This window comes from Bidens hawaiensis, unplaced genomic scaffold (genome assembly GCF_021521415.1).
Source record: "Bidens hawaiensis isolate Kalapana, Puna unplaced genomic scaffold, B.hawaiensis_p1.1 tig00029007_1, whole genome shotgun sequence".
Classification (NCBI taxonomy): Eukaryota; Viridiplantae; Streptophyta; class Magnoliopsida; order Asterales; family Asteraceae; genus Bidens; species Bidens hawaiensis.
The window spans coordinates 234,934-252,155 of NW_027494772.1; the positions used below are offsets into that span (position 1 = coordinate 234,934).

Here is a 17,222-nt window from a genome sequence, read left to right on the forward strand (position 1 = left end):
CATGTCATTAGTAACTTCCTAGTTCGAATCATTTGAAAAAACTGGATTGTTTTGTACAAGTCAAAATAGGTTGAACCATACAAAGCGTTTCTTGTTATAGTTTTACGCAATCGACTAGAGTGTCAAGATGGACAAGCTTGACAGGTAGTTTGACGAGTCAAAATACGTCCGAGTTGAAACGGATTTTAGCAAGTTATCTATGATAACAATAGCACCATTATTAAATAAACGTTTCGGTTTATCAAACTAACTCGTTCACAGTTAATATTGGTACTTGATTTCTACATAAATTCGCCACTTTGAAACGTTTAGATCCTGTAGTCGAGACAAGAACTTCACATACACACGACGTTTCTCTATATTCAACCAAATAGGTTGTACGCACAACCAAAAGCTTCATGTGATCTCTTTTGCATATCAGCGTTCTATAAATTCCTTGAGCAATGGACTAATTTTGACCAACACCATGAAGCGCCAGCTCAAAAGACCCTAACGAGTAGGACTGGCAATTCATTTTCTAACAGGTTTAACACGTTAGAAACGACACGCTTAACACAAGTATCAAACATGTATACAACTCGTGTTTTTTAAAACCAATCAGACAGAAATTCATGAAAGTACTATTTTAACAATGCATAATCTCTAACTTCTGCAATCATACTTAAAGTAGTTGTACCTTGTATAAGTCAACAAAAGTCAACAACATTGTCATAAAACAGTAAGTCAAAAGTCAAAATACTTAATCATTTGAATCTCCTTCTGTTTAAACCCACACTTCTCATAAAAAGCTCTATTATCCTCACTGCAATCAAGAATCACCTTATAACAACCCGTCAACCGCGCATGTTCCACTAAAAAACCCGCGACTTTTTTCCCTAACCGCATCCCTCTCGCACCCGAATCCACCACCACATCTTCAATATGCCCAACTTTCCCACAACTCCTTATAAACTTCTTCTCGATAAACACACTTCCCGTTGCAACTATTTTGAATAACTTCACATCTTCAATCACGCATATGACGTGATCGTCGCCGTAGGACTTGAGTTCTTCGAAGCGGGTTTGGAACTCTTCGTCTGTTACGGTTTCGCAGACGGTGAGCTGTTGCAGTAGTTCCATGAATCCCTTGTTCTTGTCGGTTATTTCCAGTTTTCGAACTTGGTATCTTTGGTCATCACTAGAAGCAGTGTTGGTTTCCATCTTTGTTGATTATGGTTATCACAGATTACAAACTCTGCAAAAAAAAAATAATTGCAGCAAGTTTGTCGATTTTTGAGCTAAAATGGGAGTAAACGAGCTAAGGCGCTCGTGAATTACTCAAGATTGGCTTGCTAAAAGCTCGAACGAACAGTGTTTAAACGAGTCCAAGCACAAGCTGGCTAGTGAACCTAAATGAGCCAATAATTTTTATTTAATATATATTTATAAAATAATTATTATATATATAAAACTATGAAAAATTATAATTAAAATATATATAAAACATACTTATAAGCGTATATAAATTAACTAACAGATAACAAATGAACCGAGCTCAAGCTCGAGCTTGAGTATAAAAAGAAGCTTGTTTAAATTATTGCAGCAAGTTTATATATTTTCAAGCTAAAATGGTTTGTTTTGTTTGCCCATTAGCATTACAAATTACTCGCTATGACTAAGGCAGTAAATGAGGCAAGCCGCTCATGAGCAACTCAATATTGCCTTGCTAAAAGCTCAAATCAAGCCGAGCTTAAACGAGTCGGAGCAAAAGCTGGCTCGCTATAAAAATATATAAAACCTACAATAAAAATAACTGTTTTATATTTCATTTAGGACGGAGGCAATCTTCAGTATGACTAAGTGGTGTCGTAGGTCGGCTTGTGACCGATCCCGGTTTGGAACCCCCAGAGAGTTTCTCCAGAAGGGCATAACCCCTGGTTCCCGGGTCCTCACCGCGTCCTCAGAGGAACCTTCCTCCCATGATGCCATTTGACACCGGTTGCGCAACTACAGGAGTCGAAACCCTCTGGCGTAACACAGGCGGGAAAAAACCCCTTTTATAATTATAATTTATATAACTTTTATTTAATATGTATTTATAAATAATTATTTTATATATAAAACTATGATAAAAAATAACTAAATACTACATATTATATATTATTATTATGTTCTATATAAAAATTGTAATTAAAAAATATATGTATATACCTGAATTATAAATGTATATAATTAATAGATAATAAATGAGCCAAGCTCGAGTATAAAAACAAGCTTGTTTAAATGAGCTTTACTTATCAAGCTCAAGCTGGCTCACAAGGCTAAACAAGCTTATTATTTATATAACTCTTATTTAATATATTAAATATTTATTTATAATAATAATTACATAAAAATTATGATAAAAGCAATTGATACTGATTCTGATGAATATGAGATCTTACAGTCGGATCGAAGGTATAAACCCTAATTTTACGTAAATCAATTTATATAGAAATTAAAACCCCTAATTTCAGATACATTATGCATAATAATAATAATAATAATAATAATAATAATAATAATAATAATAATCAGTAAAGAAAATCGGATGAACGAACCTTGATGTTAAAACTTGTAGATTTGAACGAGCTACTGATCACAGATGGTATCTACCAAACTGAACTTTTGGTGAATTGTTCGTGAACGGTTTCGTTTATGTTTGTTTATTCGTTTATGAACAAGAATAAAAATTTTGTGTCTGTTTAATTAAATGATCGAGCATGAACCCATGTTTCGTTCGTTCAGTTATGTTTGTGAACGCTCGTTTGTGTCGGTTTATTAATGTCCGTTTACATACTAATAGAAAATAATTAAAATACTATATTGAAGAATCATTTATCTAATATTTTTATATTTATTAATTTGTGTTTATTTATGTTTGTTTGTGTTTATTTGCATTTATTCATTTATGTTTGTTTATTTTTGTTCAGTTACATTCATTTATTTTCATGAATTGTTCTTTTAAATTTAAACAAACACGAATATAAAAAAATATGTATTCATGTTCATTCGGTTAGTTTATAGGCCTATTTGGTGCCCTCCTCTTCCACTTGTATAGTGGTTTAACAACAATTTGGTGGTGATGTGGCACAACGTGACCCCCCCCACCTAGGGGTGTTCTTCGGGTTCGTTTTTCGGTTCGGGTTCTTTGGGTTTCAAAGTTTTAAATCTTGACCCGAAACCCAACCCGAATCTCTCACGGGTTTTTCGGGTTCGGGTTTTTTCGGGTCAGGTTAATTGGGTTTCGAGTATCCGAGAAAACAAGATAAAAAACAAAAAAAAAATTAAAAAACTACAACGCTAAATTTAAAACAACATATTATTATTTGCTTGTAAGAAAATAATCAAACAATTGTTGGTACATGTATGTCAGTAGTTCATAGTCTAACGTTTGTAATCGAGTCTGTAATGTAATTATGTTTTTGATTATGTTTATGTTTTTGTAACAAGCGAAGTTGTCAACAAGTTCGCTCAGGCGAACTTGTTGAACAAGCGAAGTTAAGGACAACTTCGCCTGAGGCGAAGTTGTCGTGCTTATATAAACTGTTCACTGTAACAGTTTATAAGTGTTCGTGAGTTCGAGAGTTCGTGAGTTCGAGAGTTCGTGAGTTCGAGAGTTCGAGTGTTCGTGAGTTCGAGTGTACGAGAGTTCGAGAGTTCGTGAGTTCGCGAGTTTTGTTAGGGTTACGTGTTTACAAGTCAGAGTCTGTAATAGTGACCGCGTGTCACGTGTTCGTGTTATCAATATAACGTGTTTCGGTTATTGCTCGTGTGTTTGATTTATACGTATTCTACGCTCGTATATAACTACGCAGGGATTCCGCACCTGCGCAGATAGCGACATCCCGTGTACGATCCGTCCAGGAACCTACAATTGGTATCAGAGCCATCGGCTCGATTGTGAGGTTCGGGATTTCACGCGGGTGTAGAAAACGTCTCGTTTGACCTATTCACGGGACGAGTTTTTGTTCGTATTGAGTTCTAATCACTATATACAGTCATTTTCAAGCCTTTACAACGACCGGAAACTGCAGAATCGTCGATATCAGATCTGAATATTTTCAGTGTTCATCGGGCGAAGTTACTGTTCTTCAGGCGAAGTTGCCGTCACTGAAAGTAGGGTTTCGACGAAGATATAAGGTTTAGCGAAGTTATTCACAACTTCGCCTGCCTCATAAGTTCGCCTTAGCGAAGTTATCCTCAACTTCGCTGACCTGCTAAGTTCGCTTGCCTTAAGCGAAGTTATTCTCAATTTCGCCGAGTCACAGGAATTTAAGAATTTTTCCAGCGAAGTTATCACTTAAGCGAAGTTATTTTTAACTTCGCCTTTAGTACTGTTTGGACAAATTTTTGAATTTTTTTTTGGGTTTTTGAGAAGATGTCGCAAATTAACATCTCTGAATTGGTGAAAATGGAAGTCGAAGCGGGGTCAGCCACTAAGGCCCCAAGGCTGTTAAAAGGAACCGACTTTGTTGCATGGAAGGATCGGTTTATCCAGTATATTAAATATCAGGATGCAAAGATGTGGGTGTGCATCCAGGATGGATATATCCCACCGACCATGGTGTACGAAGGTCGTGATGTGGTTAAGAAGTATAGTAAGATGGATGAAGAGGAGAAGAAGATGTACGAAGCCGAAAGCAAGGCTTACGCAGCTATCACTATGGCTCTTCCACAGGAGATCCTTCATACTTTCAGAAAGTATACATCGGCTCGAGAGCTTTGGGATGCTCTTGAAAATAGATTCGAAGGGAACGTAGGCATTCGTGCCTCGAAGATTAAACTGTTGAAGACTCAGTTCTCTGTCTTCAAATATTTGAAGAACGAATCTCTGGATGATATTATCACTCGATATTATCATCTTATGACAGAGCTAAACAACTATTCGATTGCTTACAGAGAATAGGAGATAGTTGAAAAGCTTCTCGATGCTCTCCCACCAAAGTGGGAAATGTACACAGTTCTGATGAGGGAAGACAGAGACTTTCCTAATTGTGATTTGGAAACTGCAGTTAACAAGCTCAGAACCTTTGAGCTTAATATGGTACGTAAAGAGACACCAACAGATCAGATTCAAGACCCTGGTATGTATGGTGCCAAACTTAACTCAGGCTCAAGTTCGAAGCCTGAATCTGCTGCTTACTACTCCAAAGGAGAGTCAGGTTCTAACTCTTCTCAGGAAGGAAACGTTTCAGTAAACATGAACGGTGATGTTTGCTTCGTTGCTGGAGGTTCTAGTGCTTCAAAACCTCAAACATCCAACAGTAGTTTCTCACCCAATGCCTCAAGCAATAACTATTCCAAGATGCCAATGAGTGTCAAATCTGCTGAAGAGCAGTTTGCAGTCTATGCATCTTTTATTGCTTCATATGAGAACTACATACAAGGGAAGATAGTGGACCCTGCTGTTTTGGATGAGGATTATGACCAGATCGATGCTGATGATCTGGAGGAGATGGATTTGCAATGGCAAATGGCCATGATAGTGAGGCGAGTCAAGCGTTTCATGAATAAGACAGGGAGAAAGTTTGTTGGTGGTAGGCCCGGATTCGACAAGTCTAAAGTGAGGTGCTATAACTGTCAACAGTATGGGCACTTTGCTAAAGAATGCAGAAACGAGAGAGTTGAACGGGGTCAAGGCCGGTCTGCACAGCCTACTGGGATTAGTAGAGAAGTCAATGCCATGTTATCTAGAGAAGCCGGTGAATACAACTGGAACCTGCATGCGAATGAAACTGGTGAGCAGGCGAATATGGCTAAGGTAGAAAATGAAGATTGTGAGAAGATGACTGGAGAGGAGAAAGCTGCTGGAGAGGAGAAAGCTGCTGGTGAGGAGAAAGCTTTCATGGCAGATAACGATGGTCAACCCTCCAAGGTAAGTCCTAAACCTGTTTGTAAAAAATGTGAGAATTTGTCTGAGCAACTTGCGACCATAACTGATCAGTATGTTCGTTTAGATGCTGAATTTAAAAATCTTAAAGAAGATCATCATTTTACTAAGGCAAGAGAAAACAGTTATAAAGTTAAAATAAAAGCATGTGAAAAAGATGTCAAAAGCTTAAAAACTAAACTTGCTGAAAAAATTGATGTAATTGACCTAAGTTATGAGGTATTAGAAGAAAAAACTAAACTTATTGCTGAACGTGAAAAGCAGATTGCTGACCACCAGGTAAAAGTGGTGGAACTGAACCGAAAACTCGAGCAGTTCCGAAATTCCTCAGCTATTCTAGATCACCTCGTTAGTGATCAAGGTACCTCTCTAAAGAGAGGAGGAATTGGTTATCACGAGGTGCCACCACCTTATAACCACAACTACACTTTCAACCCTAGTGTACAGAAATCTGCTGAGTTTGAAGTTCCTCAGACAGTTCCCATCAAGGTTACATGTAAAGAACCAACTGTTAGTGATGGCGAAACGAGTTCGCTTGTTTCTAGTGTAAATATTTCTGTTACGAGTCCAGTCTCATCGGATTCGGATAAGTTGTCCGAATCTGGTAAGACGAAGGAGAAGGTAGTGTTACCCTCGGGTGGAGATAAAGATAAAACTTCTAAAAAGAGTACTCCACTCAATCCGTACGTCCCACCTTATGTGAGACGAAAGGCTGGTAACACTGCCTCTACATCCAAACCAACATTTGAAAAGAAAATGGAGTTTAGATGTTGTTTTCGATGTAATAAAATAGGACATCTTGTTGCAGATTGCCCTCTGACGCCGAGATACAGAGGTGTGAGGCCTAATAAAACTGAGAATAAGCATCAGTTTGATACTGCTAAAAATGAAAACTTTTCAAAATGCCAAAATGTAACTAATTCAAGTTTTCATAAAAACAAACCTCAGTTTTTCAACCAAACCACAAGATATAACACTTTCAATTCACATAGGTTTGGAAGGCATCACACTCAATCTTCAAGGAGATTTCCTAACAGGACTTACAGGAATTATCCTGATGCTAACTTTGGAAAGCCAGGGTTCGGGACGTATCGATCCAAGACCAATTGGTCTTGGGTCCAAAGATTCTAATTCTCTGTTTTATTGTGCAGGAACAGTTGAACAGGGCTGCCCACAGTATTTGGATTGTAGATAGCGGCTGTTCCCGGCACATGACGGGCAACAAACACTTGTTGCAAGACTTAAAACCTGTTCAGGGAGCGAGAGTTAGTTTTGCTGGTGAAAGCGGAGGAAGAATTACTGGTAGAGGTACAGTGTCAAATGGAAGGATGACACTTGAGAATGTGAATTTTGTGGAGGAATTGAAGCACAATCTGCTGAGTGTGTCGCAGATTTGTGATAAAGATTACACTGTCCATTTCACGAAGAATGAAGCGATCGTGTTGAAGCCTGGTTTCCAGATACCAGACGAGTGGATAGTAATGAAAGCTCCACGTGAAACAAATACATATGTGATGGATATGAGGTCTACTGAAATGGCCACGGGAGAATCTTGTTTAATGACGAAAGCAAGCGAAACAGAATCTGAATTGTGGCACAGGAGAATGGGGCACATTCATCTTCGGAAGATGAACTTCATTGTCAAGAATGGGCTTGTGATGGGCGTTCCCTTAAAAAGTTTTAACTTTGAAGACAAATGTATAGCATGCAAGAAGGGAAAGCAACACAAGAAATCCCATCTCACCAAGAAGGTCAACTCTATTGCCGGTACTCTAGAACTACTTCACATGGATCTCTTCGGTCCCGTGAATGTAAAAAGTCTAGGAGGTACCTCTTACTGCTTGGTGATCACTGATGACTACTCGCGATATTCGTGGGTATATTTTCTGAAATCGAAAGATGAGACGGCTCAAATGGTGAAGAATCTAATTACAAAAGTTGAGAACGTCATGAGTAAATCAGTTAAATACATCAGAAGTGACAATGGAACAGAGTTCAAGAACTTTGAAATGGAAATCTTCTGTCTTCAGAAAGGAATTGAACATCAATACAGCGCTCCGTATACTCCGCAACAGAATGGAGTGGCTGAAAGGAAGAACCGAACTTTAATTGAAGGAGCCAGAACTATGCTGGCAGATTCAAAACTTCCTGTGATATTCTGGGCTGAAGCAGTTGCTACAGCCTGTTATGTTCTGAATAGGGTGTTAACCGTTAAGAGACTTGGAAAAACTTGATACGAGCTTATGCATGGAAGGAAGCCCAACTTGAGCGGTCTTGAACCATTCGGGTCTCCTTGTTCGATTTTGAAGACTAATTCGAAATTTGGTGAAGTAGCCGATGAAGGAATCTTAGTCGGTTATGTTGTTGGGACTCCCAACAGACGGGTCTTCAATACGTCGACTTGCAAGGTGGAGGTGGTGTGTAACACCGACATTACTAGTTACCAATCGCCAAAACCAAGCAATGGACCTGCTGAGCTTTTCGACTATGTTAAGCTGTTTAAGTCATTTAACATCCCTAGTTTGGAAATTTCTGAAGAAGAAGAAAGAATTGCGTCGAAGATGATACTTGATGAGGAAGAGAATCTATTGCAACGACAGCTTATTGAAAGAAGTCAACCTTCCACATCAAACACTATTGATACCCCTGCTGCCTTACCTGAAGATGAGTTTATCAATCCATTTCACTCTCAGGCAGAAACAACCATTGATGAGATCTCTTCAAATTTGGAAGATAATTTGCATGTCGGTGCTGTTTCGACCACGAGAATTCACAGAGATCACCCATTGGAGAATATTATAGGTGATGTGTCCTCCAGTGTACAAACCAGAAGTAGCTTGAATGAGCACACCTGTGTTTATACAAGCATTAAAGAAACGGGTATAATGAACGAATGTTTGTACTCCTGCTTTATTAGCCAGATTGAACCGAAAAATTATCAAATGGCTCTTAAGGACAGCTCGTGGGTCGAGGCCATGCAAGAAGAGTTGGCTCAATTCGAGAAGATGGAAGTGTGGACTTTGGTTGAAAAACCAAGGCATGTGCATGCTATAGGCACAAAATGGGTGTTTAAGTGCAAGAGGGATGAAAAGGGGATTATCATTAGAAACAAGGCAAGGCTGGTTGTTAAAGGTTTTAATCAGCAAGAGGGTATTGATTACAATGAGGTGTTCGCTCCTGTCGCCCGGTTGGAAGCGATAAGATTGTTTTTGGCGTTTGCTGCGTTTAAAAAGATGAAAGTGTTTCAGTTGGACGTGAAGAGTGCGTTCCTCAATGGGAAAGTGGATGAGATTGTGTATGTTGAGCAACCTCCGGGTTTTCCTGACCCAGATTTCCCAGATCACGTATACAAGTTGAGCAAGGCGCTATATGGATTACATCAGGCACCTCGTGCCTGGTATTCAACGTTATCGGACTACTTGCTCGAGAATGGTTTTGAAAGGGGTTTAATTGACAGCACACTGTTCGTGAAGAGAGAAGGAAGCGACTTCCTACTAGTTCAAGTCTACGTGGATGACATCATATTTGCTGCATCAAGAGTCTCCATGTGTCAAGATTTTGAGGATGTCATGAAGAAAAGGTTCGAAATGAGTGCTATGGGTGAACTAACTTTCTTTCTAGGATTGCAGGTTGATCAGAAGAAGGACGGGATGTTCATTCATCAGACGAAGTACGTTCATGATGTGCTCAAGCGATTCAAGATGGAGGACAGTTCTCCATATGACACTCCAATCTGCGTCAATCACAAATTGGGCGCTGAATCAGATGGTGACGCAGATGTGGACCCAACTCTGTATCGGGCGATAATAGGTTCATTAATGTATTTAACTGCTTCTAGGCCTGATATAATGTTTGCTGTTTGTCTTTGTGCACGTTTTCAGGCAAATCCGAAAGAATCTCACTTGAAAGGTGCAAAGAGGATACTACGATATCTCAAGGGCAAGCCGAAGCTAGGGTTGTGGTACCCGAAGGGAGGAGACGTGGAACTAGTTGCTTATACTGATTCTGATTATGGAGGGTGCAATCAGAGTCGGAAGTCGACAACAGGAGGATGTCAGTTTCTCGGTGGAAGATTAGTTTCCTGGCAGTGCAAGAAACAGACGTCAGTTGCAATCTCAACATGTGAAGCTGAATATATGGCAGCATCCAACTGCTGTTCACAGGTTTTGTGGATTCAGCAACAATTGCGCGACTATGGTCTGAATTTCTTACTCACTCCTATTTTAATTGATAACACTGCAGCCATCTCAGTAATTAACAATCCCGTGAAACATAGTAAAACCAAACATATTGACATTCGTCATCATTTCATACGGGATTGTGCTGAGAAGAAACTGATTAAGATCGAAAAAGTCGATACGCTCGAGAATTTCGCTGATTTATTTACAAAAGCGTTTGATAAATCCAGATTTCAAAACCTAATAGAGCTAAACGGGATGATCAATCCCGAGTAACCATGCTTTTCTTTTGTGTCTTAAAAAAAAAAAAAATTCACTATTGCTTAAAATTAGTCGGTTACATCAGTTTGATGGACATATCCACGGATATGTTTTGGTCCTCGTTTCTACTTAGAAAATGAGGGTCGCCATTAACCAAATGACTGAAAGTGACCGGGGCAGTTATGATGTGTTTTCTTTCTGTCGCTGAAAATTAGTCGGTCATACATAGGTAGAAGGACACATACTTGTATGTGGTCGGTCCAGTTGATCCATTGAATCTTCAGGATTGCCGTTTACCTGAAGACTTTGATTTGATCGGGGTGACTGAAGTCAAAATTTTTTTGGGAAATGAAATTACTTTTCAAGTCTATTACTTCGTATGAAGTAAATGTGCTATGTTTAACAGGAAGTTGATCCAACCTTGGAAAATGATATATATACTGATTGTGTGTGCTTAACTAGTGAAGTTATTAGGCTTAAAAGACTATAGGACAGCCATTGTATGTCATGGTAATTTTTATGGTGCGTAAAAGTGTATGTGATATTAACTTAAATTACTCGATTTTACGTGGAAACTCCTTAAGAGTTTTGAATGTCTTCATGCATTTCTTTCCGAATGATAGGCAGAAAAGCGACTACCCAGTCATACACGAGCCCGTAAGTGTTCTGATTCCCGTGAAGAAAGCATTTCAAGACACTGCAGTGATCCAGATTCGGGACTTGCAGTGGTTTAGTACTCCGAAGTATATAAGTATGTGTGGATAAAAAAAAAAAAAAAAAAAAATTAAGTACTTATGAGTTATTGTAACAATCAAGACTTCTCAATTATGGAGTAAGAAGAGAACGGGAAGAAGACAACGAGTATCTACAAGTTAATCAGACACTATGGGTCGAAGTCAATTCGGGGTGACTAGGGTATAGCCAAATACGCTTTGAGAATAGATAGAAGGCTTCATTATCTCTGAGTTGTTTCCCACTTAAAATTTTGAGCTAAATTGAACCTTAATCCGTATCACAGAAACGATGAAAACCATTTAAGTTTTTTACATGCTTACAACCTGTTTCTCTATGTCATAATACGGCTAAACACGGATCTATATGACAGTCACGTAGTGAGTGTGATTCCTGTTAGGATCTTTTCTAAAAACATAGTGGTCCCTGACTAGACTGAAATTTGATCCCTTATTTCGTTAAATTTTTATAAGTTTTTCTATTTTTGTAGTTGTATTATTTTATAACTGGTTACTTAGACTTGATCATTTTTGTTTAACTCTTTATGAAACTTTCAAATGTTAATTGCAAAATGTTCAAACTTAAAGGGTTGATTCTGAAAATATAGGCGAAGTTGTTGAATCAGGCGAACTTATGCTTAACTTCGCCTAGGCGAAGTTATCCTTAACTTCGCCTGACCAACTCTGACCCTATATAAGTTGATTTTCAAACAGTAAACTTCATTTAAATATCAGCGAATTTGAGTTTTCCGGCGAACTTGAGAGCTCCGGCGAACTTGATTTTTATCTCCGATTTCGATCTTTGCTTCTAGTTTTTATTATCATTGAGGGTATGTGTTATCGATATCTCTCACAAACTTGTTTGTTTCTTGATCGTTTTTACCCGGTTCGAGACCTCGGGTCGTCGGACATTCAACATCGAAATCTTAAAAACTTGTGTTAACGTGTGCATGGACGTCCTTTTCAACTTCACATCCTTAATATCATGTGTATTGATGTTCTTGATCGTCGGATTTAGCCAACAACACCGGAATTCCGATGTTGGAATTCTAACAGTCGCCGTTAGGGTTTAGGCGAAGTTAGGGTTTTGGCGAAGTTATCCGCAACTTCGCCTGGTGCTTAATTTCGCTTGAGGCGAAGTTATGCACAACTTCGCCTGAAGCTTAATTTCGCCTAACACTTATCTTCGCCTGAGGCGATGTTGTGATAAGGCGAAGTTATCTTCTACTTCGCCTAAAGCAATTTGTTTAACAGTTATTTAGACTAACTTACAGATGAAGCGAAGTTGTACCCAACTTCGCCTCACCTTTAAGTTCGCCTATACAGTTTTAATCACAACTTCGCTCATGGTATAACGCGAACTTGTGAGTTGCTTAACAGTTATCTAATTTGGTTCGTTTAGTGCAGATATGGCTGCTGTTGGCGGTGCTGGTGGTGATGACGGTAATGATCAAAGACAGTTCTTTCCAGCACATAACCAGTACATCATGCTAGACCCAGACGCAAGTGGCGTGGATGACTACAGGGAAATAATCACATTTCTCCTGCGCTCAAGGATCTTCCATGCGATCACGAATACCCTGCCTATTTCACTACCTAACATTGAAGACTTTTGGCAGTCGGTAGAGTATGATTGCCGGGTTGATCCACCGGTGATGCGAGCAACCGTAAATGGTCACGTTGTGCAGTTCTCTTCAGAAGATATACGGTTGGCTTTGCAGTTTGGAGAAGAAACGAGGGATGACCTAACGGAGTTAGTCGCTCCTTTTCGTGATGGGGCATATCTCAGGATGGGTTATTCAGGTCCGTTGGGGGACACGCAGAGGAGAAAAGGATTTTTGCTAGATCAGTGGCGCTTCCTAATGTACGTCTTGATCGTGTGCATGTCTGGGAGGAAGGCAGGAACTGATGGAATGGGCGCGACGATGCAGTCTGCCATGACTGCCCTGACTTACAACAGAAGATATTCATTTAGTCAGATGATATTTTACGAGATTGATCGTCAGAGGAGGGCTGTGGCACGTGAGCGATTTATTATGTATCCTCGGTTCTTACAAATGATTCTCAATCATGTGGCTCCGTTGCTACCTCAGAGACGCCCTATTAGATACGTTGAATGCGTGACAAAGCGTATCTTTGCTCAGTGTCGCACTTCTAGCGCACGAAGCAAGCCTGAGCTGCGTCCCAGGCATACTCCACTGTTCGGGTATCTTGTCAACCCGGAGTATGTTCCTGCTGGTGGGGACGAGTTCAGAGACCCAAGACCACAACAGGCGGCAGCACCTCATGCTGTATCAGCTGCGCCTGCTGTGCCTGCTGCTGAAGACGTCGACCTTGATGCTGCCTTTAGCGGCCAAGGATTGTTTGATATGGATGTCGCGGGTTCTCAGGCTATGGATGTTACTAGAGTAGTTACTTCGGTAGCTGACTCCGATCTTGATGAGACATTTGCTGAAGCTAGACGATTGATGGTGTCTAGGGAGAGAACGATTAGGAAGAGGAAGAGAACGGTTGACGACGATGACGAGGAAGATGATGAAGAAGAAGCAGTTCAGCTAGTGCTCAGACGTTCAAGAAGAGAACGGACAGGTATGGGTTCGGGAGCTGGAGAAACTTCAAGGCTGGTACGTTTTGCTCCACCTGCCTTGTCTGGTATGTCTCTTATTCCTTCTACAGCACAGGTTACTGCCGTCCAGACGTCGACTCCAACAATTGTGTCTCTACCACCTCAATCGCTTACTCCATCGGTGGTAGTAGCACGATTTGTTGAGTCTACAGTCACTACTACTGCAGGGTTACCAAGTGTACCACCTGCGGTCACTTCTGCTGCTGATGTCCCGCCAACTCCAACGCCTACTTCAGACTCCGAAAGGATAGCTTCACTAGAGCAGATCGTAGCTGAGCAGTCCAAGACTATTCAAAGCCTAGTGGAAGCAAACCAACTACAGGCCTCCCTCCTGGTCGAGCATGGGAAGATCATCGATGCTATGAAAGCGTTCTTGGCATCTCAGGGGGAGATGAGCTGTAGGGGAGATGAGTTGAGGACAAAACGGAGAGAAGTGTTGATCAGTTTCTATAATCGATGATATAATGTAAACAAGGAAATATGTAATACCTGTTAATCCAGTGATGTTTGAGATTGACATCTTCTTAGTCTGATCGAGTTCCCCTTTAGGGTGTATGGTTAGGATGGAGATTAGGTGTTCTTAATGAACACGATTTGAGGGAGAGAGGTAGGGGATGATTCTTATGGTGTTATTATTCATCATTAGTTATTAACCTCTCTAATAAGCTCTCTATATATACACCCAAGGGGAAACCCTATTAATGTTAGTAAGGGTAATTCCGTCCATCAAGGATTTACCAGTTATAAACATAAGGTTATTTAGGTCAATGATCAATAATAAGATAAATAATTATAAGGGCCATATATAAAATATATATAAAATATATATTTATTCTAACATTCTCCCACTTGGCCTAGTAATTATTTATTATGAGCATTTGATTAGTCTGATCAGAGGTTAATACTCATTTTAGTTCTAAACCCAAATTGCAGCAGAGAAATACAGTCGTTGAATCAATATTCGACTCAGGACCCCCATTAATCATACTACAACTCAAATTTAAAACCTAACTTTAGGATCAAATTGACAAATAAGCCCTTACCGTTGATTTGTATAATTAGTGTCTATACGTCTTTAGGCATGCATGAACGTATTTAGAGACAAAACAAATTTTCAACGTATGAGGAAAAATTAATAATTAATCATTCATAGTACGATACGCAGTTGCGCTTGGTCGTTGGTAAAACCCGTCTCTATTATTGGCCATTTAGGAGACTTATGGGTGACAGACCTTTAATTAGTGGATCCATAAGCATATCATGAATGCATTCGATACAAAAGTTTAGTTTCCTCTATTTGTTCTTAAGTCATAAGCGAACAATAATTTAGACTTGTATCGAATTCTAATGCAGCTCCGCTTGAACTGTTACTGTTCAAGAAATAAGGGTAGCTGACTTTATCACAATAAGTCTTCAATATTGGATTTATATGAAGTTAATAAATTATGAGTCAACTGATAAAGTTTTCCAACAACATTTAGTGACACGTTGCGTTATGATCAGCAACATATTATGTCATTATAACTTAGGTCGTTGTTATCAGTTAGTTAGGACTCCTTCATGAGATAGTAATGTCTGCTGACATAAGGATATACCCAGAAGTTGACAAAGTTAGAATATTAGTAGTCAACCGTTTTTTAGTTCTCACTTCTTCTTCTTTAAATTATTGTGTCTCGTTTCTTAGAGATATTGTGATATTTTATCAGATGCTTCACAATAGAAATAATTAGTCTAGTGTTTAGCAATGTGACCAATATCTAAACGAGTATAGATTTGAACCTTCTTAAGGCATCTAATTAATGATGCATAAGGAAATAATCTCATTTATCCTATTAGCCTCTAAAGGAGAGCAATATTGTATGTTACAAGTGTAAGGACCCGTTTCATGTAAAACATATAAAACTAATGAGTCTATCTCGGTGTATTTTGATAACTATTAAATAAGAGGTATCTCCGAGATTGATTAGGTCAAGATATGCGTTAACAATACTTTGACTCATGTAACATATACTTGTCAAAAGAATGTCATCTATATAAGGACAAGTTTACATTAGTTGCTCCCACTCATCTTGAGGTAGGTAAATCAATCCACTTAGTTCTTGATGAAGAGAGTTGCATTATGATTTCATTATTGATTCTTGCATCAACCCATATATGGATTTTATTGACTTACAAACTAAGTGTTCTTAACCTTCAGTTTAGAACTTACAGGTTATTTTACGAACATGTAGGCCAGTGTTAGGGAAAGTTGTTTTAATGTTCATGTAATGTAGCTCTAAATTATTATAAGCTACTAGAACAGTGATGATCCTCAAAGTAACCTTTTGTAAGACAAGGAACTAGGTTCTTTGATAATTTATTCCCTCTTGAGTATACCTTTATCAATCAATCATACCTTTAGTGTATTAACGTTATTCATTCAGATTTAGTTTAGTAATGACTACCTTTTAGGTAATTCAACCAAATCCCAAACGTTATACTATTTTAGAAGATTGATTGATACTAATGGTTTAATTAGAAGAGGTAGGATCATTAAACCTTCCAAAATCCATTTAATCTTTAGTCAGGTAGGGTACATAATCATCAAAGTTAGTAGGCCTTTGAGACCTAGATGACATCCTGAGTTGATTATTGGGTTTATAAGGAGTTTCATATTTTCAGGTATATTAGGAGCAATATTAGTTTCTAAGTATGTAAGAGTTGGTGCAGTATGGTGTACAAGAGGTGTAATCGGAGTTAAAGTAAGCGAAAATCTCTCCCCCCGCGTCTTGTACTTAGCCAAGTTATGATAAGGACTTTTACTGCTCCTACTGACCTTAGAAATATGTAAGAATTCAGCATGCATAGGGTCAACATCAGAAGACCAATAAATTCTAATTGAGGATTATATTAATTAGTCTTGGTAAGAAATCTAAGTTTTCCCATATTTAGGTATCCAACAAAATTTGTTAGGAGTAGCATTAAATGTTAAGGAGACAAGATATAATGGAGCAGTGTCTTATACAAGGGATGTTTTATGAGGTAGATTAAGTTGTTTCTCCCCCATCTCTTGCATATAAGGACACTCAGTGCTCCCACTGATCTTTTAGGCCTCTAAAACTCCATACAAGTTTTGGCGATTCATGTCATAGGAAACTTTCATACAGTTTAGACTTGATTTCCTTATTGTCCATATTTCATAAGAAATTTTAAGGACATATTTAGAAGGAATACTGATAAGTATATATGAATTGATTTCTTTAAAGAACTTGTCCAGTAGGAAACAGATTAGATACAAGTTGATATTCTTCTAAGCTCCACTAATAGCAGTGAATTTTAACTTATGGTGGACCTCACTTACTCCCTTTATCCAGTTTATATTTAGGGCATTTAACACATGCTTTCAAATCACTAAGAATGAGATTTAATGGCAATTCATCCTTTGTCAACCGAGTCATGATTTCTCATGAAAATTTTGGTCTTAATGGATGAAGTACGTAAGTCTCATTTATCTTTTGTTAAATTCTCATTTCTAT

At 38.7% G+C, this 17,222-nt stretch overlaps 1 pseudogene across 1 annotated transcript; it reads right to left on the minus strand.

The window, feature by feature from the left end:
• Positions 1-708: 708 nt before the first annotated feature.
• On the minus strand, positions 709-2,659 carry LOC143578055 (glucosamine 6-phosphate N-acetyltransferase pseudogene; annotated as a pseudogene). Its single transcript, XR_013143208.1, has 2 exons — positions 2,580-2,659; positions 709-1,234 (listed from the first exon to the last, which is right to left on the minus strand). The product of XR_013143208.1 is annotated as a glucosamine 6-phosphate N-acetyltransferase pseudogene (transcript).
• Between the last annotated feature and the right edge of the window lie 14,563 nt (positions 2,660-17,222).